At 46.7% G+C, this 18,138-nt stretch overlaps 1 protein-coding gene across 3 annotated transcripts in view; it reads right to left on the bottom strand.

Annotated features, from left to right (window-relative positions):
• PAK5 (p21 (RAC1) activated kinase 5) overlaps positions 1 to 17,544 on the bottom strand; it is a 91,446-nt gene extending 73,902 nt beyond the window's left edge. The window contains exon 1 of one of the 3 annotated variants that reach the window (XM_076335115.1): positions 17,437 to 17,544. The gene's annotated coding sequence lies outside the window, so the exon portion shown is untranslated. Of the gene's footprint in view, positions 1 to 3,640; positions 3,728 to 17,436 lie in introns of those variants that run through there. The other 2 variants (XM_076335113.1, XM_076335114.1) reach the window with 2 other exon arrangements.
• Positions 17,545 to 18,138: the final 594 nt, after the last annotated feature.

The raw sequence follows: 18,138 nt of genomic DNA, 5'->3' as shown, positions 1-18,138 counted from the left end.
AATTTTGGCATACCTAACTTACCAGCATCTTCAGATTAACCCATTCTGCTGGATGATTTTCCGGCCCCAAATAAGTGGTAGCTGGAACAGTAACCCCAACAAATACCCATCTATGATGAGCAGCTAACAGGAGCGTCCCACCATGGCTCCTGGCTGCCCCATCAACACCACCCCAGGGTGCTCCAGCGGCACCACCAGTGCCATGAGCCTCTTTCACAGGTCCTAGTTTGTTTTGGCTTATTTTTAAACGTAGGCACTACTAGATATTTATACTGGAGGAGAAAAAGAAAGAAACCAGCTGATTCCATGCCATCTTACATTGATATATCTATTCTAAAATAACATGAAACATTCACATTCGTACTTGATTTCCCTCCACCAGTAATTCTAAGATGGTGAATCTCCAACAGATCTCCCCAAACCGATGGTGTGTTAAAATAAAAGACAGTCCTACATTTATCTAGAAGGTGGTGGTGGGAAAGAGCTGAAAGGAAGTTTGGCATCTTAAACTGGATTAGCACACAGCCCACATCTTTACATCGCTCAAAGCATGAGAAAGGCTTTCCAGAGAGAGAAAGCGGCAGCTGCACCAAAGAATTAAATTTAAAATACATTTACTTTCAAAGTGGGTGAAAAATGCCTCTTAAATCCTAATCTTTCATATTGTGGACTTGAGTAAAATGGATGTTCTTTTCTTTTTAAAAGTCATGCAATTTAATGCGATGCTTCCCAGCAGGCTGCATCTGTTTTAAATGTTCACATTCAAAATGTGAAACCACTCCCTCCTCCCCCTTAATTTTATCTAGAATTATGAATACTCCATTTGCTTAAACATATCCTGAACAGATGAGCCTCAGAAAACCACAACCTTAATCTGGGACAATCTTCTGCATCCTTTGGGATACATCGCATTTGGGAAATGCCGTGGAGGGACTCAGTAGCTGCAGTCCACCCAGGTATCAGCAGTATAAGGAGGGAGAACAGCCTGCAGGCAGAATTTAGGGCTGATGTGTGATTTGGGCTGTTTTCTGTGTTTCTGGATGAAACACCACAGTAAAATCCTCTGAAATGTTCCAAGCATGGATGAACAAACAGTTTTGGAAGAGGTTCAGAGCAATGGGGACTCAAGCAGACTCCTGGAGCAAGGTCAAGCCTTACCGAGGAAGGGCAGCGTCCTCTAAGCAAACCAGGGTCAAGCTTCTGGCTTGGAAAATTCAAACCATTACAGGGAAGTGTTAAGAGCAGGAAAGAGGGAAACCTGAAAAGCACATCTCAGGGTAACGCTTCCTCTAGGAGTGAACGCCATAAAATTCTCTAATTTCAAAGAAGGTCAGAAATTGGTAACATTTGTAAAAAGAGACAAAGAGTCCTTAGCAAATCCCACTGAAGGGGGGGTATATAAAAACAGTAAAGCAGACAAAGGTCTAACAGATGCATATTTTTAGGCAAATGGTAGACCACCCAAAAACCAAATGATGAGCAGGAGTGTTGAAAAGCAGCTTATTGCTACAACAGGCTATGGATAAATAGCTACTGCATGACTTTTTAGGGGACAGATTAACAATACGGTGCAGGTTATACAGGAATGACAGAGCAGGGACAGTGCTGGGTGTCAAAGAAAGCGCAATGCTACAGAGGTAAGTGAACTAATGGTATCAGCATAACCCCAGTGAGCGGCAACGCCATGCCCAATTCCAGGCAGCACGGCAGAGACGTGTCAGCACAGCCGCCCGAGCAGCGCCTGCGATTCGATCCTCTGGCTCTTCTGCTCTTCCTTCATAGACAGTAGGAATGGAAAATCCCAATTACTTCCATGTTGACTGGGAAATCATCTTGATGGCCTGTGGCTGTAGACACTGAACTTTTTGACATCAGAATTGACTGCTTCTCAGTCAAAAATACTTTTAAAATGTCAATTTAAATTCAACACTGGGAAACACAAAGCAACTCACAGGGCAGGGACAGCAACCTTCACTTTGAGAGACTGTTGCTGTGCACGCAATTAACTTTAAGATCAGGAAAGAAATCTTGAAAGCCTTATGAATAGTTTCCTATAAACATCAACCTAATGTTCAGCAATAATTAAGATGAAAATAGAAAGTCAAGAACTGTTATGAGACAGAGAGGGGGAGCAAAACCAGCAAATAACTTGATGAGATGGTACGCGTTGAGGCACTGACTCTGCTGAGGGTCAGGCTCTGGCTGCGTCTGCCTGGGGCTTTGCTGCAGCTTGTTTAGCTGTACCAGCAATTTTTCTATTGACCAGGTGGCTTATCTTTGTACATAACTGTAATGCTTGTACAGAGAGTAGTAACAGGCAGGTATTCTGCGGAGAATGAAATATCGATGATCACGGCACGACCACGCGATGCAGAGGAATGATACAGCGGCACGGTATGACATAGCAGGGGCATGGGATGCCCCTGATCCCAGGCAGGGCCATGGGATGCCACACAGAGGGGTGCAGGCACGGGAAGGTAAGAGAGGGGTCACAGGATGGTACTGGACCACCCCATAGGCAACACTGCATAAGCCCCATATATATCGCACTAACAAAGAAATGCAGACCTTGGCAAAATCAGTTTTTGGGATAGCAAAGAGAATAAGGAACAAGTATCTGATGTGTTTAAGAGGCTCTACATACAGTAAATATGGATACAATGTGGGGATGCACACTCTAAGAAAGAGCATGTAAAAGCATGCTGGAAAACATATTTATTATCCCAAGTGGATTCTAGAGGCCAGTGGAAGAAACTACCAACCTCCACCTCCTCCTTCTCCCAGCAAGGAAGAATAAATGCCACCATCAGCATCATGCTCCTCCCGGCAGCAGCGCGGGACACTAATGACTCACTGCCCTTTTTTTATTTTTTTTTTTAATATTAAGAGCAGTCAGGACTAGAAGCAGAAATGCTTTATTGGAGAAGAGGCATTTTGAATTTACAGAAGGGTCGGTAAGGCTAGAGGGGGATAAGAGCCCTTACAAGACAGCAATTTCCACCTGCAAAATTGGTCTGTTTGGTTGAATTTGAATTAAAGCTCTTCTGCTGGTTGCATCTCAATTTTGGGGCAGGCTTTGATGTACAGTACAGAAAGCCAGACACGCCTGCGGGGGAGCCAAGAAAGAAAAAAGAAAACCAAAAACTTACCCCTGTGCCACCCCACTTTTTCCCAGAGGGCAGTGGAAGGGTGAGCAGAGAAAGGCACAGATGTTAGGAAATACGTGTATAGCAACATTTAACTTATTATTGAGACTTCTTCTGTAGCGGGATTTTTTAATTTTCCTTTTCTTTTTCTGTAATAAGTAGAGTTGGGCTAATAATAACCATTTCATTAGAGGGTTAAGATTTCAATTACACTAACAATATATTCTTGGCTTTGCAAATAAGATGCATTTCCTTTTGCTCAAAGCAAGATTTCAAGTGCGACACTGCACTAGTTACAGTGACTTGCAAAACTTAAAATGAAAATTTAAACTGAGAATTGGTTTGGTGTTGTTTTTTTTTGTTTGGGTGTGGTTTGTTTGGGTTTTTTTTTTTTTTTTTAGAAAGTTCCTATATTTTGGCAGATTCCCTCCCCTCCTTTCTCAGTTTTTGGACCAGGATACATCAAACACTTCCATGCCAATAAATCAAGATACCTGCAAATGGACCCCCCTCTCCGGCAACAAAGCCCATCGACATGTAGATTCCTCCAGAACCTCAGACTGGATGGCCTCAACGATGATGGTCAGAGCAGCAGAAGAGCAGCCAGTCTGGAGATTTCCTTATTTTTCTAAGCAGGACACAAACCCCACTCCCTGCACCTCGCTTTCACTGGTCACAGAAGAGGAGGATAAAAACAGCGGTGAGTGCAAGAAGAGCTACAGAGATAAAAGAGAAAATAATTTCTTAACCCCCAAACCATCAGTGCAACAACACAGAGAGCAACCAGCGATGAGAAGCAGGCTGCCAGTGTACTGAGAATGAAGTTATCTTTCAGGAGGATATTAGCAATAGCACTCAAGGACTGAAACTGGGAGATTAGTTAGCTATTTTACGTAAGAAAGATTGCTTGAATAATCAGTTTTTCTGATGTTGCCATGTCTTTTCGTTTGTTAGTGTGGGGTATAATTGCTTCTTATAAAGTTGAATGACTTTAGATTAGATGGAAAGATGGTCATTGCAAAGATAATTTTGAACGTTCCCGAAGTGGTAGGTTTAAAAATATGAGTTGAAATGCGATGGAATAATTAATCTGGCAGCAGTCACTTAATTTGTCCCCTTTCTTTTGTTTCTTCCTTGCTGTGCGCTTTTAAGCTACACCAGTATGTACACCCACGAGAAATGAAAAGCAGGAAAATAAATACATTTATCTAGATCAACCCCCTTGCTGGACCTGGAAGCCTTCAGTACAGTCAACACCAGTGATTAAGCCCAGATTACATTAAAACAAATTTGCCATGTCACTCCTAATACTTCTATTTGGCATTGACCCAAATATTTTTGTTTGTTTTTATCCTCTCTCCACACACCGACCAACATCACAGACTCACCCCGGCTGGAGGGGCCCTCGTGCCCCCCGTTCGCAGCAGGACCCGGGGAGGTTGCTTGGGGCTTTGTCTGGCCGTGGCTTGAAAACCTCCAGGGAGAGACGGGATCTGTCGATCTCCCAGCTGCAAACTTTCTACTTGTAAGAGCTATTCATAGTACTCCTGAAAATCATGACTCGATTACCGCAGCAATCAAAATGACATTTCTCACCAGCCGATTCAGCTGAGCTTTGTCATCGTGCATTTTGCCTCTCTCTGTTTTACTTATCTTTCCAAAATTCCTTGCTCTCCTATTTCTTTTCTCCCTACCAAAGGGCTTCCCATATTCCTGAAGGCACCTAACCACCCTGAAGGCAGGAATTTTGCAGTTGGTATTTATACACCAGGGTACTTGGCGGTGCCTTTTATCTGGAAATGCAAAGCCGCTCTCGTCTCAGCGCAGAGCCCCTGCAGAGCCCGTGGGGTGAGCCCTGCCAGCCACGAGCGGGGAGAAAGCGCTGCCAGATAAAGGATGGAGGAAGCAAAGAGCAGAAGAGACTCCCGCGCGCCGCCTTTGATCGGCAAACAACTTCCAGCCACTTGAAAACTTAAAGGGTGTTCGGGGTCGTTTCTTCTTCCTCGAGCGTGCTCTGCTCTGCTTTCAGCCCGCGGATGATGAGAGCGCTGCTGACAAAGATGACGCATCAGGGAGAGGAGATTTTAGTAACTGGGGTGGAGGAGAAGAGGCAGCGAGTGGTGAGAGGGGGAGGAAAAGGAGCCTATATAAAGCAGCAATATTCAGAAACAGTCAATGCTTTCCTAGAAAAGAGAAATGTAAGAGGGAGAGAGCAAAGTTCGGGGAATTTTGGAACTGACAGATACTGAGCTGAGACCCAGCCGCATCTTGCAACAACACTCATCTCACGGATCAAACTCAAAACCACGGTACGTCCATCCCACCAACTTTCTCAAGCGCACGAGGAGATTTTCAGGCCCCGATCCCACACCGCTGCAAAAGGCAGGAGTCCAGTGGCCTCCTGAGGTCTGAAATTCAAAAAAAGCGTTTGCAGAATTACTGCACCAAAACCAAAGCTTTACTGGGCAGAGGCACTGGGGTCATAAAAGCGGGTAACACATGAGACGGCCTCCCCATCCCCTGCAAAGAGACAAGCCCCACTACAGGTTCTGCTTTTCAAACTGCACCAAATGAACTAAAGCCTCACCAGATCTTCCAGCACAGCCTCCAGAAATGGGAAATTAGGGAAGGATTGAACTGTGGGAGCTGATGGACTCGGGAGCCCACCTGGCCGTGTGTCTCGTCCCACAGGACCCGCGCTGCTCTGTGGGTCTGGGGACTCCTGCCTTGCTCAGGCAAGGCGCTGGAAGTTTCCACCAGTGGGTACTGAGATATAATAAATGAAGAAACAACTGCTGCACCATGCTCAATCTTGTCTATGAAATAGCATACATAATTAGAGCTGCCTGTATATGCAAAGGCTCAAAATTAAAAGTCAGCAACTTCTTGATTTTGGCAGGTCTCACTTTCCCACTTGGCATCCTTACGATGTCTTTACCAAACACTAAGATAACAGTCTTGATTATCGAGCAACTGTTTTTTGTAAACACGCATGTGTGTACATCAGATAAATCATCCGGTACCTGCTGTACATTTAATCTCGCCGTGACCGCGCAAAGCATTTACCCGAGTCCTGCAGAGCCCTCAACCCCTGCCCTTCGACCTGCAGCCCACCCGCCCTTAGAGCCTGCTACACGTTGGCTCATCGTTCGTGCTAGCAGCTTGTTTTCTCATCCATTCACACGATGTGCTTCCAAGGCTGGGTTTTATTGGCCCAGATCCCCAAAGTGCCTTCCCGAGCACATACAGTACTGCTAAGTAAAGCCATCATGACAGATAATAGCGCTCTCATGCCAAGCACAAATCATCTTTAACTTACTTTTTCTTTAACTCTAAGTTTTTTTCTGCAGTTTTGTAATATAACTAACCACAGGTTCCCAATGTCTAAGAGGTGGGGGAGTGGCGGGAATCCCTGCTTGATTCGTTAAGGCACTAATGTACACATCTCTGTTTAAGTGCAGACGTCCAGTTTAATTCAATTTGACTATTTATGCTAAAATAGCCCAAGGAACCGATGACCCAATTAGTCCTTGGACTGAAATCTGAGACCGTACAATTGGAAAACCAGCATATTCCCCTGCTGACCAAGCTGTGGACCCCTCTTGGCCAGTGTTAGCCGCAGGAAGCACCGACCACCACTGGCTGTCCAGGTCAGGGGAGGGCTCTGCCCTGTCCTGCCATGGCACGCCGTCCAAATCACGGCAACAGGGGCCCTGGCAGCAGCCAGACACATAAGGTTTCCTAAACAGGCTCCTCCTTTGATGGGCTACCTTCTTACTTGTCCCAAAGTCAACAGTTTTGGCTGTTGCATAGGCAACTCTACGTTAGCTTTTTGTTTTCATTGTCAGCATTTTGCAGTAATTTCCCCCAGAAGCTATGCCACCCATCCCAAACTTCAGTCCAACTCAGATATCCTCAAGTCCAGGCACAACTGACTTTGCACGTAATTTCCTGAGAATCCCCTTCTCTGAAGCAGTACAGTACAAATGGTAATCGATACTCCACAACTCTTTAAAAAAAAAAAAGCTAATTTAAACTGTTAATTAACCCAAAAGACTCACGGTCCAAATCCCCTCCTCCCAGGCTCCCTCGCCGAGGGAGCTGCTCTCCATTCATTTCCCTGCACAAACCAAAGACCTGCTGCTCACTCGCAAATTCAGAGCCGTCAACTTTTACAGGAATCTGACCTGAACCAAAGTCTTGCCTGAATAAGAGATGGAGAGCAATTTAAAAACGTGTGATCACAAATGCCAGTGAACAGCTAATTCCCGTTTCACATAGAATAACTGGGGAAAGAGAGGCATGGCCTTCACATGGCCTCGCTACGGATGGTAGCAAAGATTTACTAGCAAAGGGCAGTAGTGAAGTCTCCTACTTCTACGATTTTATTACTATTACATAATATGCTATCATGCATTTACCAGCACGCTGTGAAGCGCTGTCATAAATATTTAAACCGCAATGACAAAATAAGCGAGTTGTCGGTCGCTTCCCTGTTTCTGGTTTTTGCTGCTTGCTCTTTTGGGCCCACAGTGAAGAAAGCATTGCCGTGCAGAAAATAATTGCGCGTGAACCAAACCGGACGCACATACCTCACTTCCAGTAAAGCAAAAGGGACTTAAACTTGCTATTAAAAGGTCTTTCTAAACCGGGGCCTCTTATGGTCATTATCAGCAAGCTTGTCATCAGTGAGGCTCCCCTCCCCAAACACCTGCCTGACTGCATTAGTTATTACATTTGATAGCTTTACAGTATTATTTGAAGCTTGCTATTTACCTAGTTACACAAGACCCAGCGGCTTAGAGCCCGCTCTCTGCCTGGGCTGCAAATCTCTGCAACTACCTCCAAAACAGCCCAGATTTTATGACTCGTTAAGCTTAATGATAAACCCTTGGATTTATGTTCCGGACTAGCGAGCAATGGGAGATCAAGGGCTAAGCATTGATTTATCTGCGGGCCAAGGGAGATCATTATTTCTGTATTTTTATTTTTCTCATCATTTGCCATGATGATTGCAATGCTTTGCTATGACATCATGGCAATTTTTAGTGTTATTTACGTCAAAATCAATACCGCATTTGGTCTTTTCACAGTGCTGGCACTGGTATTTCCTCTCCCAGCAGGATGGGAACATTGCTGGAGTGGTTTTCCACCCTCTGCCCAGCCTGAGCAGCAGATCCTGCTGCAGACATGCTAACTCCAGATCTTCTTGGTGGCGTGGAAGGCAACAGTTTTCAACCTGCAAATACTGTTGGAGGTGGGGGAATGGTCTGGGAAGGAAGGCTGTTCTGCCGTGCACCAGTTTGGTACATTTGTGGTGCTTTACATGCAATGCTAGAGGTGCCTGGAGTTGAGATAAGTTCTATTTCATGGTGCTTTAAATCCAGAACCATGAAAAGAGCAGCTGGTACTGTGGAGAGACGCTACTCAGCATGGCCCAGTATCTGCTTTTATTATAAATCTTGCTGTTTTAACAGTTTCTCTGAAAACCACATGCCTCTGGAATCAGGGGATTGCAAGAAAATCTCCAATTTGCTCTCCAAATGTACTTTAAAAGGAAATAAAGAGAAAATTAAATGCCCCATGTTATAGGCAAAAGTCTTGAGAAACGGTCCATAAGGACCGCAAATGTTCATGCAACTCAGAGTATCCCACTTGGCCTGGCTTTAACACCTCGTCTTAAAGCTAGACTCTGCACACTTTAAAGCCTGACCCAAGGCTGGCTACTGGCTTCAGCAAGGGCAGGTGGGTGCATCACGGAGAGACAGGGCGAAAGATTGGAAAAATGTTAAAAAGTATCATGATATTACAAAGCTAATCACACCTCAAAGCTATTTTCTTCAAAGATTACTACATCTATTTGACTATGCTGTACAGGTATACTAATACTACTTAAGTAATACTGAGAAAGGATGGAAAAAGTAAACATTAAAGGGCAAATTTTGAGTAGCTCAAATTTACAGAGTGAAGCAGATGCCTAATATAATAAAGGGAACTTGTCAAGGGAATGGTGCATTATCCAATCTTTGCCTTGACTGACAGCTTGACAGTCTTTCACCTATCTAAAAAAAAAATCTTTAAAAAGCATTAGTTAGCAATTATCACCAATTTTCCCATTAAGTCCATGAAAAAAATAGTTGCAGTTTAATTTCTAGCTAAACCAGGACACTCTTTTTCTTTCTTACACGGAATTGGAAATAGAAGAGAAATAGCAAGATGCTGTTACATCAGTAAGAGAGAGATACCAAAGAGCAAAGTAAACAGGAAGAGAAATTGTGTTAGGATAAAAACGGCAGAAGTAATGGAACAAAAACACCCAGAAACCCTTTAACCCTCAGTTAAGGGTCTTTCACAAGTAGCAGCACACAAATGCAACAACAAAATACTGTGGACCAAGTCCTACCAGATGCTGAGGAAAGTCAAAATGTTCCTTTCAAGCAGAAGTTTATAATAAATGTGAGCCACAGGGTTATCGGGTTTCTCACGTTATGCACAATCCCAGGGGTCTGTTGCACTGGTGATGTCCAAATTCAGACCGGATTGCCCAAGAAGAAAGCAGCCCTGGCTTTAACCCGAGTTCATTATAGCAAACCTTTCTCTTGGAAGGAAGCAGCCCTGCTGATTGGTGGCACATTCCATACTCCTGTCCCCAACGAGAGGGAAAAAAAAAAAAATCCACTTACTGTTAGCCTGTTAAGAGATTGTAAGTCACTTTTCAGCTGGCAATGCTCTGCATCAGCGTTTAAATTATTTAGCTCATGCCCTGTACTTCTTAAGCACTTGAAAAACCCCTACTTACTCTCCCTGTGATTCCTGACAGTGCTAAGAGCTGGTCCTCAAAGAGACCGGGTAGGGAAAGCACAGATGTGGGATGGATGTTGCATTTTCGGTAATTTCAGTATTGTATCTCTAATATAATGAAAAGTGAGGGACACGCTTGTGTCCCCAATAGAAGCCTTGCCTCAGTAAAGCATTTCTCTTGCTTCCCAGGACCAGGACTCGACTCTCACCTCCGTCCAAGTGAAGGTTTCTTCTGTCTCATCCCTAGGAATAAATCCTCTGTGGCATATAAGGCACGTGGTTTTGCACGTGTTTCCCCAGAGCGGTCTTTAGGGTATGTATTACACCATCTGCTTTAAGCTGAGCCCTATCATCAATACTCCATTTTGGCACGAGAGCTATTGGCAAGAACTACTTTTATTCATTGCCAACCCCTCCCTGACTTCCAGTAGGACGGGGCTCTTTCCATCGAGCCACACGAATGCAATTACAGACATCCACACGGGATTTTTCTAATTTGTTTGCTTTTCTACTTCTCATCCTTCATTTACTGTCCTAAAAATGTCAGAACAGAGAGCAAGAACTTAAAAGGCAATCACCACCTGCAACCATCGTAGCAATACTAAACTAGTTTGGCAGCCGGGCCTCTCTCAACACATGCTCACGAGGCCTATATCCCTCGCGCTGGGAAGATGCAATATATTCCCCGGCTTCAGGCTGCATCATTTCAAGCTCCTGCGTAAAACATGGGAGCACCCAGAGTTTTCCTAGAGCAGCCGATGGCTTAGATGACAGCCATCGCCTTGGCACTGGAGCACTTCCCAGTAGCACACTAAACTTTACATTTCCAACATAAAATCCCCAGTAAGGTTGCTTCCCCAAACCCTGCTGGCACACCCCACGGCGCGGATGATGCCTCCCAACCAGTCACCCCGCTAACAGCGCCGCACTCCACAAACAACTTTTTCATTAACGCTTTGGTCTCAGCTGCAGTTCAGCCATGGGGTTTTCTGCCCTTTGATTATTTTTTCCCTGTGACACAAAGCATAAATAGGAAGAAGTTTTGCTATTTGGAAAAGAGGAGTTCAGCGCGTGCAGCAGAGAGACAAATTCATGTACCATTGTTCTTTCCTGCATGCTTCAAAATCTGGGATAGAGGCACAGCTCAGGGCGCATTTACTTTGTGGTCACCGTGCTCCCAGGAAAACCTTCCTACTTCTTCAGCCTAGAAAAATCACCCCTTTCTATAAAACACAAACCCAAATACCCTCTAAAGCCTATGAGAAATGCAGCAAATCTGTTGCCTTTGGGGTCTTTACAGTCAAGGCAGAGACAAGTTGAATAGATGCAAACCCAGGTTTCTGTGGCGAAAGCAGGATTTGCTTGAAAAAATAAACCATTTAAGCATTCGGACATTTTACTTACATTTCATGAAGAGTTCAATAACAAACATTTTGATCTGTATCTATGTCCTTCAGTCGTATCTTACAAGCCCTTCTGTGAGTAGTGTGTAGAAGATTCATGAAAAATCTTTTAAATGTATTTATTTATGTGACCCAAACAGCCCAAAGAGGCATTAAGCGTTGTTTTCATAATCCTGTAAAGTACCAAAAGCCTCCTGGGACAGCTCAAGCTTCTTCAGCTCAGGACCGGATAGTTCTGCACCTTCAGAGAAAAAATAAAACTAAACACCTGAAAGTGCTTTTCAAAAGCAATTATCATAATCCCTGCTGTTACCCAGAGGGAAGCAGTGGCACGCAGAGGTTAACTTCTCGGAGGTGGCTCAGCGAGCAGCACAGCCCGGATTAGAGCCACGGTGCCTCCTGACTTCCAGCTCCACGCTCAGCCCAGCGCCTTAAATAGCTGCAGTGCAAGTAATTAGCTCTGTCCTCTGTGTGTGCATCAAACTCGGGGAATGGGAAAGTTGGAGTTTAACTTAACGATACAAAAATTTCTATGGAGAATCCCAGGAGAGAATCTTAAGTTTTAACAACTATCACCCAAACAACCTGTATGAAGGCGGAGGGGAAAGCCGCTGCGCAGATTTTACTGCCACCAGTTTGGGAAGAGTGAATTATTCACATGCAGCAGAGCATGTCACAATAAAAGTTTTATAGGGGCTATCACCAGGATCATTCTTGTGGCATTTATTTGTTCCGGTTTTTGTTTGTTGGCATTTCTTTTGTCCTCTCCTTTGTCACCACCCCCTTTCTGGGGTACCTTAACAGCTAGGAAAACAACAAAACCTTTGCTAAGGGAGGGGTTTAGCAACATTGCACATTTTTTATTTACGTTGTTATTTTGCACTATTGTGTATTTCTACAACGATACCTGACCTGTGGTCTTCCTCCATCGGAGGTGACTGTGTATGTCTACTTCTACTATTCCCTTGCCTAAAGCTGCAGTATCTCTTTTACTTCTTCAGCTGCCTCCAGCAGGGAACAATAAATCTAAAACACAGTTGGAAAAAGGAAAATCTCTATTGCTATTCTTGGCATCCAAGTTCTTTGGCTTAACCTATTTTTGGAAGAGCATCTTTGTTCAGCAAAATCAAAGCTCCCACCCCTGTGATACCAGAGCAGCATGTCCTGCTGCAGGCGGAGCCGTTCGCTAGCGGCAAACTGACGGCAGAGCCGGCGCACAGAGCAAAGCCAGGATAGCCCAGAAGGAAAATGCTGGGAGCCAGGATTTCACTTCTGCTCTCCATCGCTGCGTGCCCCTGAGCAAGTCACGCCACTCCTCTCCTGCACGCTTTGGCTATCCTCACCCCGGCACATGGCATAAGCACAAACAGGATGGGTGCACCTCATACCGTAAGCTCCCCAGGGTGAAAACACATCTAACTACACGTCTTTACAGCCTCCACTAGGACCCCAATTTTGGTGGTTCCTGAAATATAAATATTAATTGGCATATACAGCACATGTTTTAATAAAAGCTTTGCTTAGGGGATAAGAAAGGTCAGAAATAGGAAACGGCAGCCCAGCCTGTAAAAGCAGAAGAACTAAACTTGATTCACACATTTTTTGTTTTGTTGGTTTGATTTTTAAAAGTTATTCAAGCTCTGTCTGCTCTGAAACGTAATTTCCTTTGTACTTCCATCAGATGCACCTTCCAAAAGCGGTAGCCCTCTTACGTGGCCCAGAAAAAGAAATAGTTGGAAAAGATGCAAAATAGCTGCCTTCATATGTCGTGGCTGGCTCTGCACGACACGACGGGAGCACGCGCTTCTCACTTCACTGCACTCACAGGCACTACTCGGAAAGGAATAATCCTTGAACCTTTAAAGCACAAGACTTGGCTCAAAGCTGACATTTTGTGCCAGAGCTGCAAGACGGCTGCTTTCAACAGGCACGGCTGAACCACGCGAGAACCAAATGCTTAGCCCCGAAGCCCCGGCCACAGTCCTGTCCTCCGAGTTGTCTCTCCCCAGGGGGGGGAAAAAAAAAAAAAAAAAGCAAAGCCAAACGTTCATTTTGATAGAAAATATTTTGTTTTCTTGGTTGTGGGGACAGCCGTCCAAACGCAACGCCGAGCCCTGCTGGGCTCGGTGACAGGCAGGCTTAAACATGAGCACTAACAGCAAGTCCCTAGTGAATCTCCGTGGCCTAATGGATTAAAGGCTTAATTAGAGTTACCTGAACATTAAATATCATTAGAGTGCACTGAAATTTGCTCTATATGGAGGGCGGGAAGTCACCTTTCAAATGGCCTCATAACTAACTGGAGTTTTGTGCACAGTTGTTACCGGTTTTGAAACTTTCCAGTTTTCAGCTCTTTTCCCTTGATAATGAAGCCAACGCAGTTGTGCTGTGCATCAGGCAGCGCTCTGACGCACCTCATCGCCAGCCAAAGCTGAATTTAATGGGGGGGGAATTGTCTCAAAAATATCAAGCTTTGTATCTACAGAGAAGGGAGATACCCTGTGAAGCTCCTACCGAGACAAACCCGTACCAGACACCTGAGAAACTACAAGGGAGGAGGCCATAGGAACCAAGGCTCTATTGGTCAGGCCATCCATTTTTTGAGCAAATAGTTGCATAAAACACCTTTCATGCTTCAAATTGCTATTGAGAGTAGTAAGATTGTATGGAAATGCTTAATGGATTAGAATTAATGGAAAAAAATAAGAGAGTATAATTGGAAGATGGTAAAAAGTGTATGCCCTCCAGGCGTGAGGGATCTCAACCGCGTGAAGTTCCCATCACGGTTTTTCTAGTTTTACCTGGCTGCAGCCACCGACCATCCCACCCCGATGGCGGAGGGTTCGTTCGGCTTCCACCAAAACCTGCGGAAACCTGGCCAAACCCTGCAGCCGACCCAACAGACCAACTCCACTGACTTCAGCAAGAAGCAAAGCAGAAACAGCCCCAGAAACCCCGCCAGGATGGCCAAACAGCACCACGAGTCAGAGACGCTAACGCCAGGAGCAGGATATCCCGAGGAGGCATTTTAGCAAGAGGTTTTTTGTTTGAGCTCCATGCATATTTCAGAAACTCTTCGGCTGCTGGTACCCACAGACACCTGTTAGCAGTTTCAACACACACCATGTGGCAGACTTCCGTTTGTAGCTTTTGCAAAGTAAACCGGTAAAACCGGAGAGAATTTATGTATTTGAACAAGTAGATGCCAAACACTTCAGATTCTTAATTGGAGCAGCTTCAAAGCAATAATTAGATTTAAGTGTCAAATCTGAGGGTGATCAGAGAGGAGGAGCAGAGATGCAGGTGCTCTTCTGCTCCGTTTTTCCTCTTCTTTGTTCTATACCTCCCTGAAACAGCACACTACCCATGACAGATCTGTGCCAGTGTCACCTCTTGGGCTTCAGCCACATGAGCTGGAGTCCTCCTTGAACTCAGCTTTAAACCCAAATTATGTGCCCCAACTGATGTCAAAAAGAACAGTTTGCCTCCCCTATTTCAGTACCAAATCTGGGGTCAGAGGTGATACCAGTGAGATAAGGCAAAACTCGTAATTGTTGTTAACTAGCACCATGAGAAGTTTGTTCTCAGCCGATTGACAGCAGGAGTTGACACTAGCAAGCAAGTTTCTTGCAAAGCGTTTTATTTCCCAAATACTAGTTTTCAAAGTAATAGTTGCCAAAAGAACTGTTACTTTGGCAAATAATAGTTGGGAAATAAAATGCTTTGCAAGAACCTTGCTCGTTACACGTTTCCATTTTAGAATCGGCCATCAGGATGCTGAGATTTCACTGAAAGCCAAATATTCACCTACTGTGAGTATTTGTGATTGATGAAGATGTCCAGAAAAAAAAAAGGCGCTGGGAAGCAAACAGGGGTGCCAAAGTAACAAGGGATTCACTAGGTCTGGCTCTGCGGGGGGTCGCTGATGACTTGTAAGGGGGTTCTCTACAACAGGACTGCCTTGGTCTCCTCCCGGTACCACCAATTCTCTGCACCGAAACGATTACTCTGAGCCCCTCTGTTAAGTACGGTTCAACAGTCGCCGTGGCTGGACGACACGTGCACACACACAGTGACTGGTTAACCCTCATTTCCTCAGGATAAGGTTAAAAAAACTGCTAAAGTGAGTACTTGGAGCTTCTGCACAAAGGGGAGGCAGGACTATGGCAGACTGGTCTAAAGTCTTCTGATAAAAATTAATCTCTGCTAGAAAGCACCATTTCACCTGGATCAAACCCATTTGTAAAAACGTTTGAAGCAGGAGAAAGAAGAAAGTTTAGCTTCAGCACTCTCAACGTGAGAGTGAGTCCTTCCCTCAATTCAAACCATGTTTTTACTCAGTTTATCTCCAATTAATACGTTTGATAGCACAAAAACTTAATTCCACACTGAACAAAGACCCTCCATCAACTTGAAACAAGCTACAACCAAAAAACCGTAACTAAACCACAGAACCAGCCAGTAAGGCAAACCGCAATGAGTAACTCCCAAAGCTTTACCCGGCACAGCAGCAGCAGCTCCGAAACCAGTGCCCTGCCCCACGCTGCCCGGGTCCCTCCATCCCCACCTGCAAACCTGGAGAGCAGCTGCTCACCGAGGGGGAAATCAACGTGTTAGTAATTGCTGTGCAACACAAACAGCAACACTTCAGCAGGAAGAAATGAGCAATGCAAAGGGCCATTTTGTGAACCTCAAATTGAAACAGAAAAGCTTCTACAGCTTCTGCTCAACCTCGCTCCCGGGGGTATGGATGGCCAGGGAGCCCCGCAAGTGACACTGAACCCACTCTCCACGTCGGAAACATCATCCTCAGGAGACAGCCAGAGCGATTCCCCAATGCCTCCAGACGCATCCTCCACGCAACAAGAGGTCCGTCCCCAACAGCAGCAGCAACGCTCACAGCCATCAACACCGGGTTTTGAGCAGGGCAGGGGAGCGCGGCTCCCTGCTTTAGTCCTAAGCAGCGTTATTTAAAGTTTCATGGTACAATAAAGGCAGTAAATTAGGAGCGATGATTCCCCAAGCGCTGTCTGGGCAGCAAAGACGACAGAGATCCATCTCGACACAGGTACCAACTCTCTTCCCTCATTTTGCAAATGCTAAAGCATGTAAAAGAAAAATTCTAAAATTAAGGGCAAGGCTACCAGCAGGGTGGTCTCACCGCCGGCCCCTCTCGAGTTGGTGGGAATTTTGTCCTTAATGACAACGACAGCCCATTTGGCCTAACACTGACTATTTGGGAAGAAAAGAAATTTTCATTGTTTCTTTATGTTAACAGAGGGCTGGTGTGTAACAAAGAGGAAGAAAGGCAGCCTGCGTGCTGCTGGCAGGATGGTAAGAAATTCTCAAGGTCTGATCGATACCGAGAAAAAAGCACCTCTCCTCTGGTCTGAGTCTGGAGCATTATTCAAGCACGGCAGTCACTATGCAGCTCATTTTCTTTAGCTACTACGATCTGAGGCTAGTGAACACAGAAAGAAGAATGGAGTCGATTGCAGGCATTTCTAACCCTTTATATGCAAAAAAAAAAGAGCGAGCAGAGGTGTATAGGTGCATGCATGAGCATTTCCAGGAGCAGCTGTACGTCTCTCTGGGCTCCTGCTTTCTGGGTGAAACCTAAAAGCACATGATATTCACAGAAAGTTGGGAGTAACTTCTTCTGGGAAAAAAGCCCTGACAAAAATCGAAATGCCTTTAAAATAAAAAAGAAGCCATTGTTGTAGGAAACCCCGGCGAGGTATCTAAAGCAAGATCACTACGCCGACCCCTAGGAAGACCTCCGGGAGAGGAGCCCGGGAGCCCCCGGCTCCCCCTGCGCCCGCCGCCCTCAGCAGCCCCCGCGGCTCTGCCCGCTCCCCGCGCAGGTGGGGAAGGGGATGCCCGGGCCGTGCCTTTGTCTCCCGGCCGCTGCCGGCCCGCTCCGGCCCCGCCGAGGCGGGCACCGGCTGCCAGGACGTGCGGGCGGCACCGCGCCCGCCCGCGGCCCCGCAAGGTCGAGCCTCCCCCCGCGGCGCTCCGCCTCGGCGGCAGCCGCTACCGCCGCGCACCCTGCGCGGATCTCCCGCGCGCCGCTCCGCCGCCCCTACCTCGGCCGCCGCCGTCACGCCGCCCCCACCGCCATGTTCCCGCGCCGGCTACATCCGGGCCGCGGCCACCGCTCCGCTCCGCTCCGCTCGGCTCCGCTCCGCTCCGCCCGGCCCGGCCCGGCCCGGCCCGCAGGTGCCGCCGCCCGCCGAGCCACGGCGGGGCGCGGCACCGCCCCCGCGCCGGGACGGGCCGGCAGCAGCGCCCCGCCCGGCCCCGCCCCGCCCCGCCCGGCGCGTGCCTCTCGGCGCGGAGCGGGCGCGCTGCTGGCGGGGCGGGGCGGGGCGGGGCGGGTTTGTTCCGGAGCAAGAGGCAGCAACTGCGCCCCTGCCCGTAACATCTGTCCTGAGACTCTGTCCGTCTGTCTGTCCGCCCGTTCACACAGCCACCAAACCGTGCCTGCACCGACCCATGCACCCGTCCACCCATTCCTGCACCCATGCACCCAACCACCCAGGCATGCACCAACAAGGCACCCATGCACCCAACCACCCACGCCTGCACCAACCCATGCACCCATCCACCCATTCCTGCACCAACCAATGCACCCATGCACCCACCCATTCCTGCACCAACCCATGCACCCGTCCACCCATTCCTGCACCAGCCAATGCACCCATGCACCCAACCACCCACGCATGCACTGATGCACCCACCCAGGCATGCACCAACCAATGCACCCATGCACCCACCCATTCCTGCAC

This window comes from Aptenodytes patagonicus, chromosome 3 (assembly GCF_965638725.1).
Source record: "Aptenodytes patagonicus chromosome 3, bAptPat1.pri.cur, whole genome shotgun sequence".
NCBI lineage: Eukaryota > Metazoa > Chordata > Aves > Sphenisciformes > Spheniscidae > Aptenodytes > Aptenodytes patagonicus.
Note: the sequence above shows the minus strand (reverse complement) of the source record. Positions and strands in the feature narration are given on the sequence as shown.